This window comes from Euprymna scolopes, chromosome 15, assembly GCF_053919585.1.
Source record: "Euprymna scolopes isolate OS-2025 chromosome 15, ASM5391958v1, whole genome shotgun sequence".
In the NCBI taxonomy this organism is placed as follows: domain Eukaryota; kingdom Metazoa; phylum Mollusca; class Cephalopoda; order Sepiida; family Sepiolidae; genus Euprymna; species Euprymna scolopes.
In genome coordinates, this window is record NC_136496.1 from 19,046,439 (window position 1) to 19,061,345 (window position 14,907).

The 14,907-nt window shown below is 38.7% G+C and overlaps 1 non-coding gene across 1 annotated transcript; it reads left to right on the forward strand.

The window, feature by feature from the left end:
* The first annotated feature begins 11,434 nt into the window (after positions 1-11,434).
* Positions 11,435-11,628, forward strand: LOC145294446 (U2 spliceosomal RNA). The gene has a single exon (XR_013869870.1). It is a non-coding gene; the product is annotated as a U2 spliceosomal RNA (small nuclear RNA).
* Positions 11,629-14,907: the final 3,279 nt, after the last annotated feature.

Here is a 14,907-nt window from a genome sequence, read left to right on the forward strand (position 1 = left end):
GCGGCAGCAGGGTGACCACATCTTCTCTCTTTTGCAGCTTCGCCACCATTTTTAATTTCTCCAGCCACTTAATCAGGTCGCCCTCCCCAGTAAAGAGTCTCAACATCTGAGTGCTCAGTCTCCACTCAGCCATGTTAATTGCTTGATACGCCTAAATAGCTTGTCGCTTGCGTGACACTGCTGTCCGAACTTTCACCTTCCCGTTCCCACTTGACGCGTCTTCTCTCCACTCCAAAACGAACTTCTGCAACTTTAGCTTTTCTCTTCTGCAAATACACCTTCTCTGCTCGCAATCAAACTTCAGAATGCCCTCCTTCCCCAAATCACTCCTCTTTTATTTCCAATCAGGAGCATCTCATTTGCATACCTCGTGGTCACCCTGTAGGCATATAAAGAAACAGGGCAGCCATTTTTGTTTCTTTCTTCTTCATTATGAACACGAGGTAAGCCACACAAAAACGCGGTCGGTCGTTCTTGTTTCTCTTTTTCTTCATTTACACCACAGTTATTTAAAAAGTCATGTATTTTGGTTTGGAGTTCAAAGGTATTAGTTTTATATAATGTGTGTATATATTTTTATACATTAAATTTTACTAGAGAGTCTGTGAATATGAGATTTTTCTTTAGTTTCTGAGTTTGAGATAAGAAATTTTAGAATTCGAAATTCCGTGCATATTTCTTTGTTCGACAAAAACATTTCCGACTAAAACTAGAAAACTCTTAAGTAGGTCCGATGTTAAATCGACATAAACGTTTTTAACATAACATTCACGATAAGGACACAAGAATATAATTAGTACAAATTATACTTTTGTTGATTTTTATTTCTTATGTTGAGAGCATTACTAATAGCAGTTATTAAGCCACAATATATTGGTGGTGAATTTAGTAATAACTAGCAGGACACGTTAACCGACGTTTCCAGCTGGTAGCATTCAGCCGCGTGAAAACATATTGTATGGTTGTTGCTGTTGTTATAGTCCAACCACCAAACTCCTCATGTTTAGAACGGCATCCAGAATAGACATTGCCAACCTACCTATGTTAAAGAAAGGCTTTGAAAATAGACACCACATTTTGTGATTGGGGGTTTGGCTGACAAAAAAATTTGCCTGAAATAATACGTTTTTGACCTATATGCGTAAAATGTAAAAATATAAAAGCAAAAATGTGTGCATGTATGTAAGTGTGTTCGCTTTTTCTGTATGTCAACAAAAGGCTCCTTTCAGAGAAGCGGTCGCTCGCTTAACAACTTTTTAAAACTTTTTATATCACATACAAATCGTAATATCTCACAGTTAACAAATAAACTCGCCTGTCTATTTAATTTGCTCGATTTCGGGAAGATAAATATTCAATATATGTTGCTCACCGCATGTGGGTTAGTCTTTTTCCCATAACATCTTGGGGGTGGGGAAAAAGCGTTCAGCAGTAAATGGATACTATCCCGCAGTTGAACTCATTAACTCATTAAAACGGGCGCCTGCTAAATCCAACTAATTAAATAAATTCAAATTCTGTTTCATTTAGCATGTAGCGGTGGGGCAATGGTTAACATCGCGCTTTTTTTTCACACTTTAATTTACAACTTTGCCTCAATGGTTCGGGTTCGATCCTCATGCTTCCTTTTCTTTTAACACCCCCAAACACCCGGGAAAGGCCGGGTACCGCTCGCTAGTGTAAAAATAAAACATTCAAAATTAGTTAAAATAAATTAAAGTGAGCAGAAATAGGTGTAACATCCAATGGTACTTGGCGTTATGACTTATTTGTGTGTAAAAAGAAAAAAAAAACTTTATAACAGTTAATCCCCGCGAGAGGCATTTTTGTAACGGAAAGCTATAAAAATAAGAAAATCTCCATAAAAAATGTAAAGAACTGCGAGTACTGGTTCAAGCGAAAAAAAAATATAATAATGAAAGTGCATGCTTTAGCGAAGCGCGAAAGTTGGAAGATAGAAGGAAAAATAGGTGCAAAAAATGTAGCATGCTAATCGAATGCCCCTAATGCTAATCTCTCTCTCTCTCTCTCTCTCTCTCTCTCTCTCTCTCTCTCTCTCTCTCTCTATCGCTGTGTGCCCCACTCTCTCTCTCTCTCTCTCTGTCTCTCTGTCCCATTCTTTCTCTCTATATCTATCTCTCTGTCTCTCTCTGTCGGTCTCTCTATATCTATCTCTCTGTCTCTCTCTGTCGGTCTCTATCTAGCTATCTCTCTCTCTATCTCGATATGTGTGTATGCTTGTATTTATGCGCGTGTGTGTTTAAGATTGCTTTATTGTTGAAAAACGAAAAAAAATTGTTTTTTTTTTACTATGGCAGGGTGCGTAGTTTGAGACTGTTTTTGTAAACGTCTAGTGCGTTTGTTTATTTACGAAGAGTAGTAATCCTGATTAACTTTCGACCCTTCGAAATAACGACATTAAAACATGACAGAAGACGCGAGTATAATAGGGTCCAAAGTTTAGCACCGTTAGATGATTTCATCTCTCTATCTCCCTCCGACCCTCTCTCTCACGATCTCAATAGTTCTATCTGTTTCTCTATCTATCTCTTGCTCTCTCTCTCTATCTCTCTCTCTCTTCCTCTGTCTCTATCTCGGTTTCTATCTTTCTCTCTTTCTATGTGTATCGCTCTCGGTGGGTGCATTCATATGTGTCGGCGTGCGATTGCGTGTTTGTGTGTGTGGGTGTCTTGAACTTCGTGCGCTGGTGTAGAGAAAAAATAATTTATTTTACGTAAAACCTATTTCATGGTGAATAGTGTACGGCCGTTTTTTTTTTTGTAAACGTCTAATATGTCCGTTTATTTAGGAAGAGCCGTATTTTGGAATAAGCGATTTATTCACCGGCAGCCAATGAGATTTACCGGATATTTGTAAAGGTGAAATCATTATTTTTCTTACGGAGGAAAAGAAAGGTAATGATATATTTATTGGTTTATGAAACAGTTACCAAGGAAGATAGGTCAATATATATAGGATGTTAATTATATTTCCCGGTGTAGACTTGAGTCGCAGGAGGTCTTTTGTAACAGAAGGGAAAATATGAACTACTCTGTCTGTATGTCTTGACGTTCGTGGTGATTGCTCTCCTAGGATGGAATGTAGGATTTTATTATAACGAATGAATATGTATGAAACAGCGTTGTACACTTACACAGGATGGTGGATAATAGTTTAGATATATTAAAGTTATATGTGAGATTTCTTGTTGCAAACATACAGTAATTTGGTCTAGAGGGTAATTTCTTCAACCAAATTATTATACATAGGCTTTATTACTATTTTGCTTGGATTAGTTTACACTCTCTACTTAATCAGGGCAGTTGTGGCCGTAAATTCATGTTGGTATGGGTTTATGCTTATTTATTCCTATGTATTGGAATACTTCGTGAATCATGGTTTATTATATTTTTAGCGTATTTGTAATATCTAGTAAAATGCTGATTATATAACTTACATAGTTTTTTTTTACACAGTGATCACCACTTATCAAGGCCCGGAAGCCACTCAGGGATAAGAGTTATTGCAAGTACATTACGTTAGTGTGGAGATTTGATGAAGTGTTTACTTAAGGGGGGCGGTTCATTAGGAATTTGTTAACGTTGGACTTGAACACATCCAAGTTGTAGTCCGGTGGGAAGCAGGCAAACGGAACAGAGTTCCACAGGTATGCAGTTCTAAGAAAGAAGATTTGTTCATTGAATCCACGTTTTGATTTAGGCACAGATATAGAGTGGGGGAAATTTTTCACAGTGGATTCAGCTAGACGGGTGTTTTTCGTGAAAGATTGGAGAGGGGGGACCAGAGATTGAAGTTCAGACGAGCACCTGCCATGGAAATAACGATAAAACAAGGATAGGCTCGCAACGTCTCTTCTGTGGGAGAGAGGTTGCAGGGTAGAGAAAAGGGCATCCCCCATCCGCAGGTACAATAAAAAAAGACACACTAGTTGTATAAAAGCATATTTATACACGAAAAAATGATAATATAACATAGATATTATTCAAAGCTACGAAGAGTGTTTTTGAATTGATTAGCATAGACTACACTTTACGATAAACCAGGGAAAATGTTGATTTTTCATGCATTCAATGCGTGTAATGAATTAGAGTAGACGTATTATTAGATTCGTGTTCACACGTGTACCCAGCGAAATAAAATTAGGCGCGCTTTGTTCTGCAGCATGAAAGTTGTTTCATTGCGGCTTGCAGATTTCAGTCTCTTTGATCCGCTTCGTTCCTCAAAGTCGGCCGTCGTCAATAATTAGATTAATTCTCTGACATAGTGCACAATTAAGCTTTTAAGATTTTCTCGCTTTTCTTCTCGTGATTAGTGCGTATTTGGCGACATAAATATGAGCACCTGTGAACAGGTGAGTGTCGACTAGCGTGTAAATAATCAGTTTAAGTAATAATAGATTGTAGATTTAACAGAAATTGGGAGTCATATCAAATATTGATATTATCAGATAGAAAAGTGTACCCGTATGGGGAATATGTCTGCCGATGCGTATTAGAATAATCTATTATTAAATTACTTTCTAATAAAATATCATAATGGGTATACCTTTTGGGAATGTTCGTTGTAATTGATAATGAGAATAATAAATGTGTATTCGGAGTAAACAATTTACAAATAAAAAATTTCGAAATGCCATATTGAATTAAATAAAAAGAAATGGCTTTGGGCTTAGACTCGGCAGCCAGCCAACCATACCTTCGCTTATACTGCCATTTATTATTCACAATCCAAGAGTGATATTTCTAACTAATTGTTGTTCTTGATATCATACTTTAAATCAATTATGATGCGATTCCCATACAGAACCTAATATTACAAGAGATTAACGCGTTTTATACATTTTTTTTAAAATGGCTGATAGTCACATCCGGACCGAGAGAAGAAATATAAATTACAATATTTTTTAAAAATTAAAATGAGAGATTAATTCAGCTATAATTATTATGTAATATACTCCGGCATAATGCAAAGAGCTAAATAAAGAAAAAGACGCACATCGTTTATACGCTCATTCGAAGATAGCCTCAGAGGATCTAAGAATAAGGACGACATATCTATGGAAATATATATACATACATATATATATATATTTATATATGTATCTATCTATCTATATATATATATATATGTATATATACGTCATTATGCATATATACGGCATTCACACTAAAGAAGACCGAGAAACAGGTTAAAAATAGGGGCTTTTGAAAGAAACATTTCCGTTTTTTCAAAAGACTTTCATCATTTCTACAGGTCAACACAGAAAATAAATACAGAAACGATATAAACATTTACATATGTTTCGTATTGATTATATATATATATATATATATATATATATATATATATATATATATATATATATATATATATAGTGCATTTAAGAAGGAAGTCCACTCTTGTCTTGTTTAAAAATCCGCAAGTTCAAGCTAAATAGAATGTACCCGTTCAAACAAGCTATACATAATTTGACTCGCTTTTCCTTCCTGTATAACTCCGTCCAATGTAAAAGTGTTTTAAAATGCAAATATAGAACATTATCGCGAACAATATCCAACAGGAACACAATTGACTAGATATTATTCAGTAGCTGTTTTGTAATTAGAAATCCAACAAAATTCGGTCATTTTCTTCGATTAGCTAGCGGCAATACTCTTGTAAAACTACAAAGAAAATCGCTTACATTTTTGTTCAAAGTTAGATTTGACATTTTATCATTGTGTATCAGGTGCTTTATGTAATGCCCACGTTTTCGATAGGGATGGGTCTGGAGATTCTGCAGACTAATTCAAAGACGGAATATCATGTTCTTCAAGAACCACTTGACATAGCCAGCGGTGTGAATGAAGCATTATCTTGCATTATCTTGTATGAAGATGGGATTATCATTCAAATTCCAGTCAAAATAGGATAGAAAGTGTTCACTCAACATATTCAGATACTTGGTCGAATTAATACGACCTTGCAAGCTACCTATAGGCCCGGGATCTTTGGCACTAATAACGCGCCACACAAAAATTGAACCCTCTATCACAATTCGGCGTTGAAATTGTGCACTTGATCTTAAATTCTATGTCCTCCCTTTGACAGACATGGTGCCTGATATCACTGCCCAGCGTATGGAACTTGCTTTTGTCGCTAAAAATTCTAATCCTAACCAAGAAAGCCAAATGATTAGCTTACATAAACGAGGCAACAACAACTATGCAGTCAATTAATAATGTGAATACATTTACAGGACTTAACATTTCTATCCCGTTGCATTAATCACCTGAGGAATGTCATTGAATAACAGTTTGCAAAAGAATGAATACATTCGGGATTTTATTAGACACACAAAGACTTATATAATCAAATACATTAGACTTAATTACAAAGACGGTGGTAAAAATTAATTAAAGATAAATTCGCTTATAATATGCTGAACCTGAGTAATTGTTTGCATCAAGCGCGACAACTAAAATTATATAAGTTACAAAATACCCTTAGATGTTCTGTATTTTTTTAATATGTACTTCTTTTATTATATTATTTTTTCTATTTTATTATTATTCTTTTATTATAAATATGGTGTAATATCGATATCTGAATCGGCTCTGTATAATCCTTTGATGTGGGTCAATAACACCGTAAACACTGTTTACGTTGTACTGGCTTGAAAAAACTTACTTTTGTTTATGTGCAGAGATGTCGAAAGGTAAAGATTCGGATGCTTGTGACTTATTAACATTCATTGACGTCGCGTTACACCTGCATGTTTACAGAGGCAACAGACAGGTTAAGCCGTGTTGAGTTGAAGTTGTGTTAACGGGATGGTGCCACCCCACACATACACCTTAATATAAATAGAGAATGCACTCGCGTTTCTAGGCAATAAGTTCGATAGCCAGAAGACAGTCAGAGAGTTATTTAGTCTAATTATTCAATCAGAGCGATAAAATTTTGACTCAAGATCGGCAAAAAGTATTGTAAGTACGAGATCTGAATCTATTCAGCAATTGGGTTTTTCAAGGAAACGTGGATAATCTGGAATAAAGGCAGCCCCCCCCTAATAATATCTACTGGTGCTTCGGAAGCATGCAAGAATCGTTCTGGGAAGGCACAGACAAAAGTAAGGAAAAAAGGTGCGTGTCGTAAATCTCCTCATTGACTTTGACACACACACACACATTACTTCATCTAGAATAATTCCATCTGCTTTCTAGAATCTAATAAAAGTAGCAGCATGTTAAGACGCCCCTCCGATCTGTCATTGCCTAATATTTACCATCATAAAATAATACATCTTTAAATGAGAATATAACTTTATATCGTTAGTTTGTTGAGCATTACAAAATTTGTATTGTGACCATCAGTGTATTTTTTAATAATACTAGCATTTCAGCCCGGCATCGCAGGGTGTTTGGAGGTGTATGATGAGCAAAAAAAAAAAAAAAAAAAAAAAAAACAATCAATTTCTTTAAATTTGACCTCTATTATGACCTCTTAACATTTATTTTTTGGGTTCAAAAGCAAGTTATTAAGTTAAATCCATGTCCAACGGACCTATATCGAAAGTTTCAAGTGTTAAAACCCAAAATTGGCGGAGGAGTTTCGTAGAGTTCTCAAAGGACGAATCGTTGAACTTTGACCCCTTAACAACCAAATTTCTGGCCAAAAACGAATTACAAAGATTTTCCCAAATCTCAGTATCCTGTATATAAAATTTCGAGTCTGTAGACTTAAAATTGACAGAGTTATTGCGTAGGAAAATGTACACAGACACACACAGAGACACGCCCACTTTTATATATATATACATATATATATATATATATATATATATATATATATATATATATATATATATATATATATATAATAGATGAATTCATAATAAAAATTTTAAATCTAAGGAACAGCCGTTTAGGAAAGTACGGTATTATTATGCTTTTCTCATGAATAATATAACCATTAATTATTATTTGTTTGCTTTCTCATGTATTAATTGAATTTTGGAATTGTTTTGTTCAAAATTGAGAAAATCACTTAAAATTTCAGTATTTTCCTCACACTGTAAATTTTTGCAAAATATAAAGTTTTTTTTGCATACGAATTATGCACGAATTCTAACATTAATATTTGGTTCTTTCGACTTTAATTGAGTTAAAGTGTCGATTGATTTTTGATAACGTATTAATATTTTTCTTTTATTTCTGATGTTTCCTTTGGATTCTCTTGAAATATTTCTCCTGCGACGTAATGACGAAAGATATCATAAACATCCAAGATAACCCGTGCGTGCTTAAAAATGTATAAAATGATTATCTCCGAAATCCTTGAATTATTTAACCCAGAATATACACTTTTTCTAAGAGTAAACTGCCTGGAAAAAGTCTCAATGTACTTTGACAGAGCCTTGTAATTAAACACAGCACATATTAGTAACATATATAATTTTGTAACATGGGAGATTATTACTTAGATCTGCAACCGAAGTGTAAAACGGAAAATAAAATAAGAATTTCTGCGTTACAAAATAATATACTTCGGTGTACTAAGTTACTGGCACTATTCATTGCACAAAAAAGCATGAAAATGTAGAAATTGAAATTATAATTCCGTGTTAAAAAAAAAACAAGTCTTTCTCTTTCACAATATAAAATACGCGATACGGTAAAATATATATATATATATATATATATATATATATATATATAGAGAGAGAGAGAGAGAGAGAGAGAGAGAGAGAGACGAAAATGGCAAAACGGTTGTTTTAATAGACCAACATGCACTTCGATTTCGGAAAACACCTAGGAGGCATCTAAAAATTTAAGAGCTCGAGCATTTAAGCAACAAAATATAACTTCTTGTTCTTCATAGCAAAATTTAAGTGTAGAATCTGTTCTGTTAAAAGAAGATATAATGATATCGTTAGGTTTCAGTTCGCTTAGGGTGTCCATACAATAGACATATGCCACAGACTCTTATAATTATATTGAGTATAAACCGTAATAACTAGATATTTTATGACACAACATTAACCAGATTATTTAGATAAATGCATTTTTTTTAGTTTTAACATAAGGTCTACACTAATATAGCGGAATCTCCACAAACGCGTAGCGTCTCCAGAATGCCCAGAAGAAATATATTACAAATTAAATATGCCGCTGTTGAATTCCCACAGATCCCGCTAGTATTTTGAATTCTGCATAGAACGAAAATCATTCATGTTTTTTTTTTAACTTCGACGTTGTTAAATGATTTACTGACTGGCTATACATCAGAAAACAAGATATGGAGAAAAGGTAAGTTACAAGTTTTTTTTTTGTTTTTTACAAAGTAGTCACCACGTATAAAGGCCCGGACAACCACTCGGGGATAAGGGTTATTGCATGTACAGTACATTAATATTGGAGATTGATAAAGTGTCTTACTTAAGAGGGCGCTTCATCAGGCATTTGTTTATGTTGGACTTGAAGACATCCACGTTGGACTCAGCTGGAAACAGGCAAACGTGCAATAAACCTTGTTCTTCTCCTGAAACAGACCAATGAAAAAGTTAGTGTTAGTCACTGGTGTGCAAAAAGTGTAATGTAGAGTAAGCAGTCTATCTCTCTCTCTTTCCCTCTCCCTCTCCGTGTATATATATATATATATATATATATATGCATATATATATATGTATATATATATATATATATATATATATATATATATATATATATATATATATTCAGGTTTGACGTGTTCAAAAGTCGGGACTAATGAATACAACGAGGTTGTTAAATACTGCTCAATAAAAAGAGCAATATATATATTTTTTTGGGGGGGTAATCCTTCATACGAATTGTCACTATCCAGCTCCCCTACTCCCTGGGAGGTTGGTCCCCATTTCCCCTACACTCCTCACATTAAAAATCGGCATTGTGCATTATTTGCTCGGTGGGCGAGCATATAAATATCCACCTCTTCTTTGGTTTTGGTCAAGATCAAAGTGTAGTATTTGTTCCAGCAGATACTGCAAGCGGCGGACTTTAGGTTGTGGTATGCAACTTAATCGATATAGGGCTGGTAGAGGTGTGCTTTTTAATTTTCCGGTTATGATCCGGCAAGCTTTGTGGAGATCTGCGTCAATGCGGTGAGCATGGGCTGAGCGAGACCATACTGCAACGCCATATTCAGCCGTGGAGTAACATAGGGCTAATGATGTTGTCCTTAGCGTGTGTGGGTCTGCTCCCCAACTCGAGTTTGCCAGTATGTTGACTAAGTTAATTCAGGGTGCGATCTTCTTTCGGAGCTTGTCTAATTGTGTCTTGAAAGACAATATGTTGGGGCAGCCCCATATAGAAGACCTTGGTCAATGTAGTGGCCCACCCGTCATACCAATTGTAACTATCCAGCTCCGTATACTCCCGGGGGAGTTTGTCCCCATTTTCCCTTCCCTCCTCACATTAAAAATCGGCCTTGTGCCTTATTTGCTCAGTGGGGGGGGGAATAAATACCCCCCTTTTCTTGGCCTTTTGGCCAAGATAAAAGTGTAGTATCTTGTCCGGCACATGTGGGGCCAGTCTTACATATCAGATCTTGGTCAATGTAGGGGAAAACCCTTCATACCATTCGTCACTATCCAGCTCCCTTACTCCCCATGGGGTTGGCCCCATTCCCCCTGCACTCCTCACATTCATCATATCTTATCGCTCCATCTCTTCAACCAGCGGCGTGCGGTTTCATTAGCAACACAGAGGTCTTCGTCCGTGCAGTTGGGCCCCAGTCGGCAAGATGTTAAAATGTGCTCGATGGTCTGAACTTGGGCAACACAGGGGCATTCAGCATTTGTAGAGTAATCCTACATGAGGAGGTTGTCGCCAGTTTTTGCAACTTTTGCCCGTGTCCTATTCAGCGTGACCCACTCCGAACGGGATAGGTGTGTGCCAGGTGGTAAGGTTTCACTGGGCTCTGGCAGTGCCATATTTGTAGACTGAGGGTCTACCTCTCTCCACATCTGCAGCCGGTAAGAGGATGTAGGAGTGTCCGGTAGTTCCTCCACTGTGGCAAAGCTTCGCCGGGACACAAGTCGTCTAGCCACTTCCGAGTAGCCATAGAGAGGGTGAGTCAATTTCAGAACCTGACCAACACATGAACGCCCCTCCCTGAACCTAGACTGGTTGTCCATAGGCTGGTCTTCAACTATTGGTGATATCCTGGCCTGAATGAGGTGTTCATACAACTTGTACAGTACACACAACAAGGATATAGGGCGATAGCTAGATGGTAGTTGGGATCTTTCCCTGGTTTAAGAAGAGCTATAACTTTTGCCCGTCGCCAGATCTTGGGAATGTTGTATCCAGCAGCACAGGAGTTGAACAGTAAAAATCACATTAAAAATCGGTATTGTGCCAAATTTACTCGGCGGGGGAGCAAATAAGTTCCCATTTCTTGGCCTTTTGGCCAAGATCAAAGTGTAGTATCTGTTCCGACAGATGCTGCACTTGGGATGGTTTGTACCAGTCAATGGAGGGGAAACCCTCTATACTGGGACAATTATTATTTTTGGTAACCAGAGTGCCCCCTTTTTGCCTACTTTTAGGGGAGCTGGTTTTTACCTCACATTAAAAACGGCCTTGTGCCTAATTTGCTCAGTGGGGGAGCAAATAAATACCATCTGTTCCGGCAGATACTGCACTTAAGATGATTTGTACCAGTCAATGGAGGGGAAACCCTCTATACTGGGACAATTATTATTTTTGGTAACCAGAGTGCCCCCTTTTTGCCTACTTTTAGGGGAGCTGGTTTTTACCTCACATTAAAAACGGCCTTGTGCCTAATTTGCTCAGTGGGGGAGCAAATAAACACCATCTGTTCCGGCAGATACTGCAAGCTATGACTAGCTATGGCTAGCAAAGACCAGATGTGGGGGCAACCCCACATGCCTGACCTTTAACCAGCTCCTATTTCCCACCTCTCGGGAGCTGGTCCCCCCTTTCCCTTCCCCCTCCCTTCACTCCTCACATTAAAAATTGGCCTTGTGCCTAATTTGCTCGTTGGGGGAGCAAATAAATGCCATCTGTTCCGGCAGATACTACAAGCTATGACTAGCTATGACTAGCAAAGACCAGATGTGGGGGCAACCCCACATGTCTGACCTTTAACCAGCTCCCATTTCCCACCTCTCGGGAGCTGGTCCCCTTCTCCCCTTCCCCCTCCCTTCACTCCTCACATTAAAAATCGTCCTTGTGCCTAATTTGCTCGGTGGGGGAGCAAATAAATACCATCTGTTCCGGAAGATACTGCAAGCATTGACCGTATGTTCGGTCAGCCCCACATATAAGACCTTGGTCAATGTAGGGGCAACCTTTCATACCAATTGTCACTATCCAGGCCCCTACTTCCTGGGTAGTGAATCCCCACTTTCTCTTCACTCCTCACATTAAAAATCGGCCTTGAGCCAAATTTGTTCGGTGGGGAAGCAGATAAATACCCCGCTTTTCTTGGCTTTTTAGCCAAGATAACAGTGTACTATCAGTTCTGGCAGATACTGCAAGCAAAGACCATATGTGGAGGAAACCTTTTGGTCAATGTAGGGGCAACCTTTCATACCAATTGTCACTATCCCCGAAGAGTTGGTCCGCATTTTCCCTTCACTCCTCACATTAAAAATCGGCATTGTGCCTAATTTGCTCGGCTGGGGCGAAATGAATACCAACCACATATATAAGACCTTGATCGATGTAGGGGGCAACCCTTTATACCAATTGTAGCTATCCAGCTCCCCTACTCCCCGGGGATTTAGGCCCCATTTCCTCTTCACTGCTCACATTAAAAATCGGCTTGTTCTTATTTGCTCGGCGGCGGAGCAAATAAATATCTTTTTCTTGGTCTTTTGTCCAAGATCAAAGTGTAGTATATGTTCCGGCAGATACTGCAAGCTATGACTAGCTATGACTAGCAAAGACCAGATGTGGGGGCAACCCCACATGCCTTACCATTAACCAGCTCCCATTTCCCACCTCTCGGGAGCTGGTCCCCTTTTTCCCTTCCCCCTCCTTTCACTCCTCACATTAAAAATCGTCCTTGTGCCTAATTTGCTCGGTGGGGGAGCAAATAAATACCATCTGTTCCGGCAGATACTGCACGCTATGACTAGCTATGACTAGCAAAGACCAGATGTGGGGGCAACCCCACATGCCTGACCTTTAACCAGCTCCCATTTCCCACCTCTCGGGAGCTGGTCCCCTTTTCCCCTTCCGCCTCCCTTCACTCCTCACATGAAAAATCGGTCTTGTGCCTAATTTGCTCGTTGGGGGAGCAAATAAATACCATCTGTTCCGGCAGATACTGCAAGCAAAAACCATATGTTTTAAAATTGGGCTTAAGTAGGCACCCCCCTCCCACCACATACATATAAATACAAATTTAAAGGGGTAACCATGATAAAAGAGGCTGGCCGAGAGAAAACTCATTTAAAATTTACAACAGAGACGCGATGGATCAAGCAACTTCACCATCCTCCCTTCTTTTTTAGTTGGCCTTGTGCTTAAGTTTTTTGTTCATTTTCCCAATTGTATATTTTTCCTGTGAAAAAAAATTTAATATCTCAAAGTGTAGTATCTGTTCCGGAAGATACTGCAAGCAAATACCATATGTGGGAGAAACCTCACATATAAGACCTTGTTAAAGTAGGGGCACCCTTCATGCCAATTGTCACTATCCAGCTCCCCTACTCTCCGGGGAGATGGCCCCCATTTCCCCTTCACTCCTCGCATTAAAAATCGGCCTTGTGCCAATTTGTTCAGTGGGCGAGCAAATAAATAACAACCCCACATATAAGACCCTGATCAATATAGGGGCAACCCTTCATACCAATTGTCACAATGCAGTTACCATTTCCCACACATCGGGAGCTGGTCCCATTCCCCTCCTCACTCCCCCTATCTCCACATTAAAAAACAGCCTTGTGCCTAATTTGCTCAGTGGTTAAGCAAATAAATCCAAACCCCACATATAAGACATTGGTCAATGTAGGGGCAACCCTTCATACCAATTGTCACTATCCAACTCCTCTACTCCCCTGTGCGTTTGTCCCCATTTTCACGACACTCGTCACATTAAAAATCGGCCTTGTACCTAATTTCCTCGATTGGGGAGCAAATAAATACCAAGCCCACATATAAGACCTTAGTCAATCTAGGGGCAACCCTTCATACCAATTGTCACTATCCAGTTCCCCTACTCCCCAGGGTGCTGCCCCCATTTTCCGTTCACTCCTCACATTAAAAATCGGGCTTGTGCCTAATTTTCTCGGTGGTGTCGCAAATAAATGGCAACCCCACTGTAGGGGAACCCCGTCATACCAATTGTTACTATCCAGCTTTCATTTCCTACCCGTCGGGAGATCGTCCTATTTCCCTCCCCACTCACCCTGTCTCCAGATTACAAAATGGTATGGTGCCTAATGTTCTCAGTGGGGAAGCAAATACATCCAAACACCACATACCAAGTGTCACTATGCAGCCCCCCTACTCCCCGGTAAGTCTGTCCCCATTTCCCCTTCACTCCTCATATTAAAAATCGGCCTTGTGCCTAATTTGCTCGGTGGGGGAGCAAATAAATACCAACCCCATATATAAAATCTTGGTCAATTAGGAGCAACCCTTCATACCAATTGTCACTATCCAGCACACCTACTCCTCGGGGAGTTGGGCTCCATTTTCCCTTAAATCCTTATATTCAAAATCGGCCTTGTATCTAATTTGTTCGGCGAGGGAGTAAATAAATACCCCCTTTCTTGGCCTTCGGGCCAGGATCAAAGTGTAGTATCTGTTCCGGCAGATACTGCAAGCAAAGACCATATGTGGGGGCAACCCCACATATGAGACCTTGGTCAATGTAGGGGCAACCCTT